This window comes from Macaca thibetana, chromosome 9 (genome assembly GCF_024542745.1).
Source record: "Macaca thibetana thibetana isolate TM-01 chromosome 9, ASM2454274v1, whole genome shotgun sequence".
NCBI lineage: Eukaryota > Metazoa > Chordata > Mammalia > Primates > Cercopithecidae > Macaca > Macaca thibetana.
The window spans coordinates 114,754,835-114,771,094 of NC_065586.1; the positions used below are offsets into that span (position 1 = coordinate 114,754,835).

The 16,260-nt window shown below is 47.5% G+C and overlaps 1 long non-coding RNA gene across 1 annotated transcript; it reads left to right on the forward strand.

Annotated features, from left to right (window-relative positions):
- The first annotated feature begins 1,116 nt into the window (after window positions 1-1,116).
- On the forward strand, window positions 1,117-14,922 carry LOC126962703 (uncharacterized). The gene is made up of 2 exons (XR_007728782.1): window positions 1,117-1,299; window positions 13,869-14,922. It is a non-coding gene; the product is annotated as an uncharacterized LOC126962703 (long non-coding RNA).
- The last annotated feature ends 1,338 nt before the right edge of the window (window positions 14,923-16,260 follow it).

A 16,260-nucleotide genomic window follows, 5' to 3' on the forward strand; every position in this document is an offset into this window, starting at 1 on the left:
TCTTTTTTCTTTTTGTCTGATTGGGTTAATTCGAAAGTCTTCTTTGAGCTCTGAAGTTCTTTCTTCTACTTGTTGGATTCTATTGCTGAGACTTTCCAGTGCATTTTACATTTCTTTAAGTGGTGTCCTTCATTTCCAGAAGTTGTGATTGTTTGTTTACGCTATCTATTTCACTGGAGATTTTTCCATTCATAGTCTATATAATTTTTTTTTTTAATTTAAGTTGGACTTCACCCTTCTCTGGTGCCTCCTTGTTTAGCTTAATAATCGACCTTCTGAATTCTTTTTCTGGCAATTCAGAGATTTCTTGGTTTGGATCCACTGCTGGTGAGCTAGTGTGATCTTCTGGGGGTGTAAAAGAACACTGTTTTCTCATATTACTAGAATTGTTTTTCTGGTTCCTTCTTATTTGGGTAAGACTATGTCAGAGAGAAAATCTGGAACTCAAGGGCTGCTGTTCAGATTCTTTTGTCCCACAGGGTGCTCACTTGATGTGGTGTTCTCCCCCTTCCCCTAGGGACGGGGCTTCCTGAGAGCCAAACTGCAGTGATTATTATTTCTCTTCTGGGTTGAGCCACCCAGCAGAGCTACTGGGTTCTAGGCCAGTACTGGGGAGTGTCTGCAAAGAGTCCTGTGATGTGATCCATCTTCAGGTCTCTCAGCCATGGATATACCAACATTTGCTCCAGTGGAGGTAGCCAGGTAGTGAAGCAGACTCTGTTTAGATCCTTGCCTTTCTTTTTGTTTAGTGTGCTGGTTTTATGTTGGTTGGCCTCCAGCCAGGAGGTGGTGCATTCAAGAGCTCATCAGCCGTGGTTTATGGGGAGGATACAAGCTTGCCCTAGGGTCGCCTTTGGATAAGTATTCAGGTTTCTCAGGAAGTAGGCCATAGAGCTCCCAAGAGTTTATGTCCTTTATCTTTGGCTACCAGGGCAGGTAGAGAAAGACCATTAGGTTGGGGCAGGGTTAGGTGTGTCTGAGCTCAGATCCTCCTTGGGCAGGGCTTGCTGTGGCTGCTGTGGCGGATGGAGTGTGGTTTCTAGGCCAATGGAATGATGTTCCCAAGGTGATTATGGCTGCCTCTGCTGCATCACACAGGTTGCCAGGGAAGCGGGGGAAAGCCAGCAGCCACATGCCTCATCCAGCTCCCACGCAGCCCGCAGCCTGAAAGGCTGGTCTCACTCCCACTCTGTCCCCTAACCAGCACTGTATTTCCAGGAAGCCAATGGGAACTTGCCCCAGGCCACAAACCTCTCAGCTGAGAAAGCAAGCAGACTATGGATTCTCTCAGCCCTCCTGGTATGTTCCTGTGGTAGTTCTTGGAGCAAAGGTTCATGGTGTGAGTCTCCACACACTGCTCAGTCTGTCTGGGTGGGAGCTGCCAGTTAATCCTGCCTCCTATCCGCCATTTCTCCCTCCCACTTTACTCCAACCTGAAAGTTTAATAACACACACTCTTGGTGGGGTTTTGGGCAGACTGTACATAGCAGTGGGAGTCTAAATTGACTGATATTGCTTCTAAGGAGGGCAATTTGGCAATCACAAGCCAAATCTTAGATCCATATGTTATTTTACTCTAAGATTCCACTTTTGGGAATTAATCCTAGAGATCAACTGGCTCATGTTCCACATGGCATATACACAAAATTTTTATTACAGGATACCTAGACTGGCCAAAGATTAGAAACCACCTAAATGGTCATTAATGGGGCACTAGTTGAATACATCAGTGCAATGGACTACTATGCAACTGAGAAAAAGAATGACATGCTCTCTGCACTGCAGGGAAGAAATGTCCAAGCAAAGTGAAGGACAGTCCATAGAGGGGGATAAATTAGAATTTACATTTGTATTTGCACATTGTATTTACATAAGTATAATCTGGAAGGATACAAGAAACTTTAACGTGATTGGTTACCTGTGGGCAAAAGAAAGGTAAGATTCTGGGCGGATGAGAGACAGAGGTAGGGTGAGAATTTTCCCTATGTACTTTTTTATACTTCTAAAATTTGAAACTATGTGAATAATTTCTGTACAAAAGATTAAATTAAAAAATAATGTAGCAAACCGCACTGGAGATGTGGTGTTCAACTACCTACAGATTTGCAGGCAGGGGCCTCATCTTCTGACAGTTGATAAGATCTCTCTTATCCTTTGATTGCTGAGCAGTAGAAACTGATTGCTATTGATCAATTTCCTCCACTTTCTCCTGTGTCAAGATTCTGCAGACTTCTCAGCAGACCTCTGATTCTCCCTGGTCCAGATAGTAACTCAAACCCCAGATCATCTCTACCTTGGTTCCAGAGAATCATTCTAGACAAGGAATCAAGAAGCCTGATTCTCTTACTGGGCTGCTATGTAATCCTGGGCTAGTCACTTTTCTGCTCTGAGCTTCAGTTTCTCCATTAGTATGTGAAAAGACCTCACTTTGAGATCCTGTTCTCTGGACTACAGGTCTCCCGGAAAAGAGATGGGGAAATGGAAATGACCAGACACTGCCTGTGCTCACTTGTCCTGAGCGTGGGGTGGGGGTTGATGAAGTCAAACGTAATTTTAATTAAATATTTCCATGTGCCTGGTGGCTACGGACTTCATAAGTCTCTGTTCTGAATGGCAGCTGAGAATCCTTCAATGGAAAGGGAGGGACGGGAGAAGCCTGAGTTGGAAAAACCTGCTCTGCGGAACACCTGTCTCCCAGCACCTCAGCGAGGGTGTTCTGCATCTCTGTTTGAGTTGGGCAAGAGGGAGCAGATTCTGGGGTTCTGGGGGGAGGATGGAAGCGTCAGATTAGGCCCCTGTGAGTCCCAGGTAGCCCCACTAGCAAGAGCCTGAATCATGCCAGGGAGAACTAGAATCCTCACCAGGCATGACTGAGAAACCACGCCCTCTTTGCAGGAGCCAGACCACCGCCCTGCTTGCTGGTTTTCCTGACTCTGACAGCCTTTCTCGCAGGGCAACCGCAGGTGGTGACGAGCTCTTCCCTTGCAATTTCACATGCCTGGGCCTGACAGGAGGGTTTGGAAGATCGTTCGTTCATCCCTCATGTTCCACAAGCTGAAGTTGAGGACATTTACCTCTCTGCCAACACTGTCAGCCTCCCAGGGGACTGGCACCAGAAGGGTGGGTACAACTGATGCTGGAGCCCTGGATCTCCATTTGGAAGCTTTAGAGACCCCCCCCAAGTTGCAAGGATGGTACCTGGCACAAAATAGACACTGAAAAAATAATTGTTGCACGAACAACTAACTCAATGACTGTGAGCTCTAGAGTGGGAGCACATGGGTTGGCATCTAAACACATTGCTTGCTGGTTGTGTGACATTGGACCAGGGCCTAACCTTGCTGAGCCTCACAGAGCCACTGGGAGGGTGAAATGAGATCATGCCTGCAAAGAGAGAGCTTCAGATCATGCTCAAGAGAGGACTGCTGTCATGAGGATGAGGAGGAGGATTCCACTTGACTTGGGAAGACTGGTTCCCACCCGACTGCTTTGGCATTGGTCTGCCTTCATTCTGTGTACTAGGTCAGTGGTGTGTCTCTGGAGAGACCTCAGAGCAGCTGGTGGTGTGGGCTACCCACAGCTCCTCCAACAGAGTGTGTATCAAACTTTGTTTTTTCCCACTCATATAGGTGAACTATAGTATCTTGGGATGGTTAATTTGCATTTCTCTAATATTGATGGAGGCTGAGCACCCTTTGACCATTTTAGGAGACATTATGTTCACTGCATTTGTCCTGCCTTCTCCCTGATAATGGATCAAAGCTCTTTTTCTTCTAATGTGGAAAAACTTAATACAGAAAAGTAGAGAGAATCATTGGATCAAGGCTCTAGAGCTGTACTGTCTAATAGAAATTGATGTGGAAATGGGAATGTTCTAGAGCTGTACTGTCCAGTATGGTAGCCACTGACCACACACGGCTATTATTTTGAAATGCGGTTAGTGCAACTGAGGAACTGAATTTTAAATTTTATTTAATTTTCTTGAATTTGTCAACAGCTACATGTGGCTACTGTATTTTGATAGCACAGCTCTAGAGGCAATAAAGCTGGCCAGGCGCAGTGGCTCATACCTGTAATCCCAGCACCCGCCAAGGCGGGTGGATCACGAGGTCAGGAGTTCGAGACCAGCCTGGCCAACATAGCGAAACCTCATCTCTACTAAAAATAAAAGAAGTAGCCGAGTGTGGTGGCAGACACCTGTAATCCTAGCTACTCGGGAGGCTGAAGCAGGAGAATTGCTTGAACCTGGGAGGTGAAGGTTGCAGTGAGCCAAGATTGTGCCATTGCACTCCAGCCTGGGTGACAAAAGCAAGACTCCATCTCAAAAAAATAGGCTGGGCATGGTGGCTCATACCTGTAATCCTAGCATGTTGGGAGGCCGAGGCGGGCAGATCATAAGGTCAGGAGTTCGAGACCAGCCTGAACAACATGGTTGATGCCCCATCTCTACTAAATATACAAAAATTTGCCAGGCATGGTGGTGGGTGCCTGTAGTCCCAGCTACTCAGGAGGCTGAGGAAAGAGAATCACTTGAACCCCGGAGGCGGAGGTTGCAGTGAGCTGAGATTGTGCCACTGCACTCCAGCCTGGGCAGCAGAGCGAGACTCCATCTCAAAAAAATAAGTAAAAATAAAAATAAAGCTGACATCTGGAGTGTCCTACACTCCAGGAGACTCTGAACCGTTTGTCAAAGGTAGATGACAATAAGAGACAGTCTGTCAAGCCCAACAGCATTCCTGCCCAGGAGTACGCTGTGTAGAGGGTAGCATGTGGGGTACTCACCCAGAAAGGTCCCGAGCCCCGCCCAAAGACTCCTGACTTCCAGCCAGGGCCCTCGTCCACACCAGGCCCTCAAACCACCTGAGCAGGACACTTCTGGGCAGTGGTCTGCGGGCAATCCTCATATTGTCCTCACATGACTGAGAGTCACTGCTTCTGGCATTCAAGTCCCCTGGTGATGAGCCCTGCCCTCCTGTTCAGCCCACTGCCCTGGAACTTAGGGGCCTGCGTTGCCCACTCATAGCCTAAGTATCTACCCCAGATCTACCTTACTTCTGCTTAGGGCCTAGCCTCTCATACAAGGGGCCAGTGGAGCCTGTAAGTGACACTCCTCCTCATGCCACACCCTGTTCTCACAGATTGTAAAATATCCGGGCAAGACCCTGATCCCACCAAACTGAATCTTCCTCCCTTGACGATGAATGGGACCAGGCCTGTTTACCAGAGGAGCCATTCACAATCCACTTATTTGAGGAAATCAGTGATCTTGTTTATGTCCATTAATCTGAGACCTTGATTGCAGAGGGCTCTAGGGGCTCCATTCCAAAGCCCCCACCACATGGCCAGCTAGCTAGGTAATCTCTCCACCCTGACTGGGCCAGCGGACGGCAGGTTTCCCAGGACTAATCAGCCACTGAGATGTGACGTCCCTGTCTGAGCTGCGGCCAGAGAGGAGGGTGCCCTGGACAGGATCCATCCGGGAGGCTGAGAGCACTCATGGGGAAAGGCAGCGTGAATTCCAGAAAAGACCAGTGTCCCGGACCTCTGGACCTACATCGAAGGCTCCATTCCTCCGAGCTGCCACCAAGTACTCTATTACGTGAACCTCCAGGAGGACAAGGACCACTGACTGTGTGTCCCAGCAGCTCCCACTCCAGGTCCCGTGCCATCACAGGAGCTCAGAGAGTAGCAGCAGAATTAAATACAAGGCCCCACTAAATTGGAATTTTAATTTTAGCCCTAAGATGAGACAAGTTGAAAGATGACTTTAGAATTATCCCCAATTAGACAACTGTCAACCTAAATAAAAAAGAGAGCCTCTCCAAAAGAAAATGGTTATTTGGACCGGGTGCGGTGGCTCACGCCTGTAATCTCAGCAATTTGGGAGGCTGAGGCGGGCAGATCACCTGAGGTCAGGAGTTCAAGACCAGCCTGACCAACATGGATAAACCCTGTCTCTACTAAAAATACAAAATTAGATGGCGTAGTGGTGCATGCCTGTAATCCCAGCTACTCGGGAGGCTGAGGCAGAAGAATCGCTTGAACCCAGGAGGCGGAGGTTGTGGTGACCCGAGATTGTGCCATTGTAGCTGGGACTACAGGCATCCACTACCACGCCCGACTAATTTTTTATATTTTTAGTAGAAACGGGATTTCACCGTGTTAGCCAGGATGGTCTCGATCTCCTGACCTCGTGACCCACCCACCTCAGCCTCCCAAAGTGCTAGGATTACAGGTGTGAGCCACCGCATCCGGCCGGAAGACAAAGGTTTTTAAAGGTAAAATGAGAAGGATTATATAATTGTTTTGAAATAATTATCCTTGGCTACTAAGATCAGTAACAGGGGTGACGCCAGTCCAAGGTTTCTGGGCAGAAGTATTTGTTGTGTAAGGTTGCAATGGCCTTTGTGCAAGGTTAAGGGTTTGCAGGCTTTTCTGATACTTTTTGTATCCGAGGTATCCAAGTGTGAGAACCCTTTCTTCATGAACTTCCCTGGCTCTCGTGTTTTTAACACAAGAGATTCCATTTTGATTGACAACTTTCATACAATATAGAAATTAGGACCTAAGACCTAATCTAGCCAACAGGTCCCCACGTTTGGTGGACCCACCATGCACAGCCAAGTCCCCTGGAGCATGAGGCTGAAATGCAGGTTTCTGGGCCCTGCTCCAGACCTGCAGACTCAGAATCTCAGGGAGGTAGGGAGGGATGGGGAGGGTAAAAGCTGCATTACTAACTAGCTCCCTTAGTGACAATTCAGCACGCTGATGTTCAGGGATGCCCTCTTCTTGCCAATGAGAAAACAGAAGGGCAGTCTGTTGGCCAAGGGCCCCCAGCCAGGGAACATCAGGACCTGGGGCACAGCTCTAGGAAACGCTGCTGTTGCTGAGAGTTGCTGCTGTTGCAGGGTGAGGGGCACTGGCCAGACCTGGATTTGTGGGAGGCGGCTTACATGAGACTCTAGACTTCTGCAGCAAGATGGAGATCAGCTACCCATCAGGGAACCTGGACTTCCAGCAGGCAGCCCTTTTAGCCAGCACAGTAGTGGCACACCAGGTGGTGGGGTCTCAGTCCAGTGGGGTCTTCAGGAGGAAGCAAGGCTCCTGGGCTGGAGTCTAGTTTCAGGTGGGGCTGTGATTGGGGTCTGGCCATCTTGGTTCTGCCACCTACTGGCTGTGTAACCCTGGGTACCTCTCTGAACCTCAGCTCCTCGTCTGAAAACAGAATAATCAGGGTACCTACTTTTTGGGGTAGCTGTGGGGTGGGGCATGAGATGGCACAAGCTGTTCAGTGTTTGCCTCTCAGGTCCTTCTTGACTCCTTGGGGCTGAATTTATGTTCTCATTACTCCGTTTCTGAGCAGATGAGGAAGAGAAGGGTAGAACTCTAGCTCCAACTCTGCTCCCTGACCTAAGCATCCCAACCCCTCCCAGGTTGGGGACATAGCAGTTCCATCACGTAGCTCCCAGTCCCTACAAGACTCTCTGATTAGGAAGAGGCTGCCTGCCCCTATCGTGGTGAGGTGCTAACTCATTCTCTGCTTTATCTGTCACATCTTTAACTGCCCATCAGAGCCCATTAGACCAGAATGAGACTCCCAGGGTGGCCGCAGAGCAACAGCATTTCAGCTCATCAGAGGAAGCTGCCAAATGAGCCAGTCTGAGCAGCATTTTGGGAGTAAATATTCACTTCCCCTTAACGGGCTAAAATGCAGAGGTGGCTCAGAGTTTCATTCCCACTGTGCCACTCCCTGGGGTCTGCAGTGTGGCCCGGGAGAAAAAGGCCTCGGGGTCTGACCCGAGGTGGACCCAGCTCTGTCCCCTGCTACCTGAGGGACTCTGGATAAATTACTGGATTTCTCTGAACTCCACTTATCCCATTTGTAAAACAGGATTGCAAATGTTAGCAGCCCCGCCACGGGACTGTTTTGGTCATTAAATGCCAATTTGTATATAAAGCGCTTAAGCAAGCCTGACGACAGCAACACTTGGTAATTGAAAGCTACTGTTTTTCCACAAGGACTTCCTTTCAGGGATCGCAGCCTTGGACGGAGGCCTGGGTACAGATTTAATCAGATGCAGGCGCTCCGGATTACCATGGAGATCGTCTAATCTAATACGTGGAGGCTGCTCAGTGACTGTTTATTGAGTTAAAAGAAAACACAAATCTAATTTTGGCCCAAAGAAGAGAAAGTTAAAAGGGAACTTGAACAGGCTTTGGCTAGACAGTATGATAATAATTACTGCCGTTTTTTTCAATACTTACTAAGTGGTAACTGTTTTCCTTTAAAGAGAAAAGTCATCTAAATAATCGTAGCTACTATCATTCTCTGTAATGTTAGTGCTAACCCATTTCTAGTAGAGGGCATCCCCAGGTTATGGGTTGGGGGATGGAGACTTCTGTAGGCAGAGGCAGAGTTTTAGAGGCCTGTGCTCCTAACCAGCACCCACGCTAAACCCCGGGAAGATGACATGACAACATTCAGCTCTCACCCATCTCACTCAGAGGAAGGGGACAGAGAGGCGGCAGCCCTCCAAGAAGGCAGATGCCATGGTGCTGCTCCAACAGCTGCTGGCTGGGCCCAGGCTGGCAGAGCAGCAATGTCAGAGGGGATGGTCCTGAGGACAATAGGGAGACTGGCCTAGCAGTACCACCAGTGTACCCGATGTCCCCCTGGAGTCAGACAGCCCTGGTACGACACAGCAACAAACCTGGCAGCAGCACTGCCCCCTGGGCCATGAGAAATAAGATGCCAGGCACAAAGCAAGGACCCGCTCAGTGGGGACCTCATTTAGAAAACAAAAACTTAGGCCTGAGATTCGGTGTCCTGCTCAAGACCCAGTGAGGCAGGGTAGGAGTGGAGGGTTCCTTCCAGCAGATCCTGTGACCAGTGATCAGAGGACCACCCTCGCCCCTGCCCATTCCAGCCATTAGAACCTGTGGTGCGTGGGCAAGGGTCCCCGAACAGGGCCCGTCACCTGCCCACCCCCTCCTAGAATGACACCAGTCCTCTCTCACAGGCTGGCCAGGCTGGCCCTGTGAGCTCCTGCTGTGGTGGTGGCAGAAATCCACCTGCTGCAGCCTGGATATGGGAAATGCATTTTTCACCCCATCAGGCATCAGGGCGAAAGCAATTTACAAATGGTCAGCTGGGGGAGAGACGCAGCCAGCAGTGTTTTGCAGTCCATTAAAAGGTTTGGACCAGGGCTTTGAGAGATGTGCCAGCAACCGTGCAGAGGCATTCATTCACCAGAGCCTGCTCATGCAGCTCACTTTGGAGCTGGGCAAGGACTCCCGGGAGTCCAGTCACTGTAAGAGGACACTTGGGTTTCTCTGCTGGTGGCTCATCAGGGATCAAGGACTCTGTATTAGTTAGGGTTCTCTAGAGAGACAGGACTAAAAGGATAGATGAATATATGAAAGGGAGTTTACTAAGGAGTATTGACTCACACCATCACAAGGTGAAGTCCCACAATAGGCCGTCTGCAAGCTGAGGAGCAAGAAAGCCAGTCCAAGTCCCAAAACCTCACAAGTAGCGAAGCCGACAGTGCAGCCTTCAGTCAGTGGCTGAAGGCCTGAGAGCCCCTGGCAAACCACTGGTGTAAGTTCAAGAGTCTAAAAACTGAAGTACTTGCAGTCTGATGTTCGAGGGAAGGCAGCATCCAGAATGGGAGAAAGATGAAGGCCAGAAGACGCTGCCAGTCTAGTCCTCCAACATTTTCTGCCTGCTTTATTCTAGCCACGCTGTCAGCTGATTAGGTGGTGCCCACCCAGACTGAGGGTGGGTCTGCCTCTCCCAGTCCACTGACTCAAATGTTAATCTCTTTTGACAACTCCCCCACAGACACCCCCAGGAACAATACTTTCAATCTTCACTCCAATCAAGTTGACAATATTAACCATCACAGGCTCTTGGGGACTGTCCCTCAGCACTCCACCCCAGGAACTCTAGATTGGGGATCAGCCTAGATAGTCTCCCCCGTTTTTTCCAAAGAGAAAATGCAGAGGGAAGAAACTGGCAAGCCACCATCTCATAAATGTATTTGTTTACCACTTTGTTTTAGAAATGCTCAAAGCAGCTAACAAAGACTTCACTTACGAGGAAGCGACTACACGGAAAGCAAGAACACACACGGATCCCCTGGGGGTCTTAGGGCATGTGGGCTGCGAGCGGCAAACACTGACCCTCACCCCTTACAGTGAAAAGGAAAGGCCATTGAGGCACTGCAGCCTTTGGGAGGGCAAGGATCAGAGAGCCCCAGCACCGGCTGCAGGTGTCTCTCCTCTTGGGAAGGGCCGGCTCCTGCCTTTTGCATTTCAAATTGCCCCATACATAATTCCAGCTCCAGGAGAGGGGCCCGATTGGCTCAGGTACATTCCCATCTGCTGGCTGAGGAAGGCAGGACGCCTTCACCGGATGTCCCCCCACCCACCCCCGCCCAGGACTATGTTGAACAGAGAGAAGCAGTTCACCCAAGAAAATTATATAAAGAAGTGCAAATGGCAGCTGAGCAGGCCGAAAAAAGAGTGTTCACTACCATGGGCCAGTTTGTTTTATAGATGAGACTGGAGGTCAGAGTGGCTCAGTGACTTAATAATGGTGGAGTCAAAATTCTGTCTGATCCAGATTCCAGGATGAGCTCTCCCTGCAATAGCATTCAGCCTCCTCTAGTATATTTGACCTTGGCCTGAGTCTCCTTCTCTCTGAACAGCATATGATGATTAGCCACTTGATATGGTCTGGCTGTGTCCCCACCCAAATCTAATCTTGAATTTCCCCATGTTGTGGGAGGGACCCAGTGGAAGGTGAATTAGGGAAGCGGGTCTTTCCTGTGCTGTTCTTCTGATAGTGAATGTGTCTCCCGAGATCTGATGGTTTTAAAAATGGGAATTTCCCTGCACAAACTCTTTGCCTGCTGCTATCCGTGTAAGATGTTGATGTGCTCCTCCTTGCCTTTTACCATGATAGTGAGACTTCCCCATCCATGTGAACTTTAAGACCAATTAAGCTTCTTTTGTAAATTGCCCAGTCTCGGGCGGCAGTGAAAACAGACTAATACACCACTCAACTGTGTTTTCTGGAGTCAATGGTCCTGCTGAGAGATCATGCTCTTAACAGCCCTGTTGGGTCCCTCTCCCCACAATGTGTCCCAAAAATCTGACCTTGCACTTTCCAAATGCTGGGGCACTAGACTGGGCTGTCCGCAGGCCCAGAGGCTACCCAGAGTGTAGGGAGCACTGCCCAACAGAGAATGCTGCTAACAGCCCACAGACACCCTCAGCAGAGATCCTCAGACAGTCCACAGGCTGTGCTGAGGATGACACTGTTTGGGCATAAGGAGGCCGAGTTATTACAGCCCTTGGACTCTTCTGCCATCCAGACAGCTGAGCCACATTGCAGCACACTGTGATCTGCCATAGGGAGGAATTGGGCACTCACTGGGCACATGCTCTGTGCCAGGCCGTGTGCTATGGTTACGTCCTGAAGCCTTTACATCGACCACTGACAGTGAGCAATTGTCCAGGACCAGCGATTGTTGATGTCTGTTGAGTTCCAGCTTTCTCAGTGGAAAATGAGGCTGTTGTGAGTTGAGACGACAGAGGCATCGAGTGCTCTGTACGGTGCCAGGCGCACAGTAAGCCCCTGGGAACTACTCAGTGGGAGTAGTTACAGTAGTGGTAGCTGCTGTTATTCTGAGATCTGAAGGCTGCGAAACATCTAGCCAGGGAAAAACTGAAAGCGCCAGTGAAAGTGTGAGTACTATGGTTTCACAGGGGAGTAAACTGAAGCTCAGAGAGCTGAGTGACCTGCCCAGGGAGACACAACTCACCAGGGCCTGGAACCAGCTGGCCCCAGAGGTATCAGGTCTGAAGCATCTGGTCTTTCAATTGCACTGTGCTGCCTCTCCGAAGTCCTGATCAATATCCCAGCTCTGCCATTTGCTTGTTCCCTTCACCTCTGAGTCTTCAGGTACCTTCATGTCTCCTACCCACGAGGGCTCTCCTGGGCCCTGGCCTGACGTGGCCTGCCCAGTTAAATAGCCCTGGTGCCCTAAGGCATCCATTATATGTAATTTCACTCCTGTGCATCTAGAAGCTGTTTACTATCCTTGGGAAAAGTGACAAAAATTATTCAAACACCCTTTTCTGCAAAGCTTTATTCATGGAGCCCTGGCTGAAAAGGCTCTCTCCTCTGAGGTTATTATGATCACGGATGGCTTCACCACCATTGCCAGGGAAGGTATGATTAGTAGGGTCTTAAGAACAGCCCTGCTAGGTCTAACGGAGGCCCACAGCCCAGTGTTGACCTGTACTGGAGGATGCCAGGAGGGAGGACTGAGCAGTAAAACAAATCACCTTGTAGATGGGGGTTCAAATCTTCCATTGTGTGATTTGGGGCAGGTTAAATTTAAGTCTGACATCTGGGCTGTCTCACCTTGTAATAATTGTATTGCTGTGTTAACAAATTACCCCCAAAATTTAGTAGCTTAAAACACCACACAATTATTTCTGAGTTTCCCTGGGTCAGGAATCTGGGCACAGCTTAGCTAAATTCTGTTTCAGGGTTTGTTGCAAGGCTGTGATCAAGGTGTCAGCCAGGGTCACAATCATCTCAAGCTTCAACCAGACCAACATCTATTCCAAGTTCACTCAGGCTGTCAGCAGGATTTAGATCCTCTCAGGATGTTAGACTGAAGGCCTCAGTTCCTTGGTAGCTGTTGGCTGGATGACACCCTCAGTTCCTTGCCCAGTGGCCCTGTCAAGTGAAGGCTGAGGAGAGAACATCGGCAAAATGACGAGTCTTCTGTAACCTAATCACAGAAGTGACAGTCCATCACTTGGGCCACATTCTTTTTATTAGAAGCAAGTTGCTGGGTCCAGCCCACACTCAAGGTGAGGGGACTACATAAGGGTGTGAATGTGGGAGTGGCAGTCACTGGGGTCGTGTCAGAACTGCTAACCATACATCCGTAGAGTGGTGCTGGTCACTGCCTCACTGGATTGTTCCTAAGACGTAAGTGAAGCACCTCCCATGCAGACAGGTATCCAGTGAAGAGCAGCTGTCACTGTGTCACATGTGCTCAGATGACATCTATTCCCTTTCCCCAATGCTGTCTGAGCTGTCTTAGGGACAAGATTGTTCACCAAACACTATCTCAACAGGCAAGGCCCTATTTTTGGTTCCCAACACCTCGTTACAGACCACCATCCTGCTTAGCTTTGTTACGGGTGAATCTGGACATACCCAAGAAAAAATTATCCTTTTCAGACAGGGACTTTTTCTTTCGCCTATGCTAGCGTAAGCTCTTTGTCTTCTTTAATCATAGCTCCCTGGCTATTCTAGTCAGGAGGGTGACTGGATTCTGTGTTTATAGATTCTAGGAGAAATGATCTACCATGACTGTCAAACCAAAGCACACTGGTTCATCCTGAAGAGCAGACAGAAAGACTGGTGTTGTGTAAAAACAAAGTTGATGTGGAGTCAGAGTTTGGTTTTCCCATCTCCCAAAGGCTCCCAATGGGCAGCTGTCATAGACCCATGGAGTGGACTCATGCAGCCAAGAGTTACTAGCAGCCATCCTTCCCCTTCACCGTCCTGAGACCCGGCTTTATCCAGACAGCCCCACCTCCTTAACCCAATGTGAGCTAGAGCCAGGTCCCAAGCCCCAGCCCCAGGAGGGTAGATCTGTTTAGTCTAAGTCTACCACGGTGGTCCCATTCTCCTGAGTTATCCCAATTCCCCTCAATGAAAACTGAAGGGAACTGGGCTGCTGTGCTTCAGGGAAGTTTCACTGCTCTTAAAAGAGCCACGCTGGGGAACAGAGGCTCTCTGCTTCAACTGTTTGTTGTCATTCTGACAACTGCAGCAGTCAAGTAAAGATCTTGAAGGAAGCAACACTGAAGACAAAGTGAACATAATGAGGCTGGCAGAGCAGAAAGTGGGAAGAAATCCAAGTCCTGGATATCAATTAATTGTATTAGCCCTGGAACTGCCCAACCTTGGGACTTCTGTGAGGTGATATAAGTCTCTCCCATTGTTTAAGTCCGTGATCTCCAAAGTGAACAAGGTGATCCACTGAGGTACAGGAAGAAAACGTAAGTTTTTAAGAGTAAAGAAGCCTTACCAATACATAACAGACACACAGGCTGCATGGTAGTGGCCAGGCAGCACATGCCAGTCAGTGAGGAATCCTCAAAGAAGTGCTGAGAGCTCCTTATCGCAGAGGGAGCAACAGGGACACCACTCTCTTCCAGAATATTGTCTGTGTGCACCATCAGTCAACTGGACGTAGATTTTTATTATCTTACACAAGAGCATCTTGACAACAGTTTATAATGAGATGAGGAAATTAAACCCCTAAATTTGCTGGTTATCTCATAGCAAAATTCTTAAATATGGTATATATTTTTTAATTGATAAAAAGGCTTGAATGTGCCAATCTTTCCTGTGGTGACAAGTGTCTGTAAGCAATATGCAATCTAGAAGGTATTTTTTTAAATGGACAGATTTAATCTGACCCTTCTAGGTAAAGATAACATAATACTAATGATGACCAAGCAAGAATTCATGAAAATGTGTTGCCAAAAATTGTCACCTATAAAAACTCTTCAAAGTGTGCACTTAAACTTGGGAAATGAAATTCAAAAATAAGTTGCAGCAGGTTTTGAACCCATTTTTAGCAAAAATAAAAATGCAACGCTCCTAATTATTCAGCATAAACAAGTTACTGACATTGGAAAAGATGAAAATTTATTATAAAAATTTCAACAAACACTTTTGCAAAATTGGTGGATGGAACTCAAAAATATTTTCAGTAAGCACAGCCATATTTGGATCCACAGATCTAAATTAATGAAGTGACTTATTCAGCTACAATAGTCATTAAAACCAAGCATCAAAATAAACTTACCTTAAGAACATTAAGTCGTTTTTATGAAGTGTTAAAACTAGGAGTTTCGAAAATGACAAGCATTTTTAATCATGACTCTCTCTAAAAGAAAATTTTTTTTTTTTTAGAAAGAGTAAAGGTTTATTAACCACAAATACCACAAACAATATTTCAAAACATTTTTACCTCATCTTTTTGATTTTCTACTTTTGTTTTATATGTATTAGTAACATATGTTCAAATTTAAACATTTTAAAATATGTATGTCTATGTATACACATAAACACACACGCTGGGGTGTGCACACTATGGCATTAAAGGCAGGTGAGTGAGTTTACATAGGGTTTTCTGTTTCATTGCTTGTATCCTTAGAAAAAACTTCTCCAATCCCAAGAAAAAAAAGTTTCTAGTTTTTACAACAATTTTTTTTTTTTTTTTTGAGACAGTCTCGCTCTGTCGCCCAGGCTGGAATGCAGTGGTGTGATCTCTACTCACTGCAAGCTCCGCCTCCGGGGTTCACGCCATTCTCCTGCCTCAGCCTCCTGAGTAGCCGGGACTACAGGCGCCCGCCACCGCGCCTGGCTAATTTTTGTATTTTCAGTAGAGCGGGGTTTCACCGTGTTAGCCAGGGTGGTCTCGATCTCCCAACCTCGTGATCCGCCCGTCTCGGCCTCCCAAAGTGCTGGGATTACAGGCGTGAGCCACCGCGCCCGGCCTACAACATTTTTTTTTAGTTCACAATCTGGAATTTCTCTTGGTGAATGGTATGACAGGAATCAGTTTAATGTTCTCTAATTATACCAGCACCTTTCATTAAATAATTGACCACAGCATGATTTCAAAAAGCCGCCTTTAGTGTACTCTAAATTCTAAATTTGAGTTATTTTCTGTTTTCTAAACTATTTCCATTGACTTGTTTGTTTACACTGGCATAACTGTTTTAACTTAATTGCACTTAGAACGGGATGTATTTTTTGGTACAGCAAGTTCCTTCCATTTTTTTCACATTCAGTGGGGATTTTCCTATTTTCATCTGTTTATACTTCCATGAGTTTTTTAGATTATATAAATAAATACCGTTGGTTATCTGAATTGGCTTTGCACTGAATATACATTAACTCAGAGAACTGGCATGTTTGGAATGGTCCAAACGTTCGTATTAAGCGCTTACAAGCCCCCGTTCTCCCCTCCGTTCTCATTCCCCTCCACCACCCTCCCGAGGAAACTACGTTCCTGAATGTTCATAACTGTCTTTCCTTTATAGCTTTGCTACTTGTGTATGACTCCCTAAACAACACAGTTTTTCCTGATTCTGAAGGTACCCATGCTGGCTCTATTCTGACTTCACTCGATATGATTTCTGAGATGC